Consider the following 333-nt stretch of genomic DNA (forward strand, 5'->3'; position numbering starts at 1 on the left):
CTAAGGTAATTTTGAATTTGATGGAAGCAATACAGCTCAAAAGAGTTTGGATGGGGGCAACTAAAGGCTGTGAAAGTAAATAGTACAAATAAGAAATGACTAGAAGAGCATTTTGGAGATAAATAGGTTAACTGGCAACAGGTCAGTGAGAGGAATGGGTATAAAAAAGTCATTTTAGAGAAGCTGAATCTCTGCAAAGAACTGTTGAAAAAAAAATGCGGAGGAATTAAAAAAAAAATATATATATATAAAAAAAAAAATAATAAAATAAAAAATAAATAAATATATATATATATATATATATATATATATATATATATATATATATATATA

The sequence above is a fragment of the Kryptolebias marmoratus genome, linkage group LG18, assembly GCF_001649575.2.
Source record: "Kryptolebias marmoratus isolate JLee-2015 linkage group LG18, ASM164957v2, whole genome shotgun sequence".
Classification (NCBI taxonomy): Eukaryota; Metazoa; Chordata; class Actinopteri; order Cyprinodontiformes; family Rivulidae; genus Kryptolebias; species Kryptolebias marmoratus.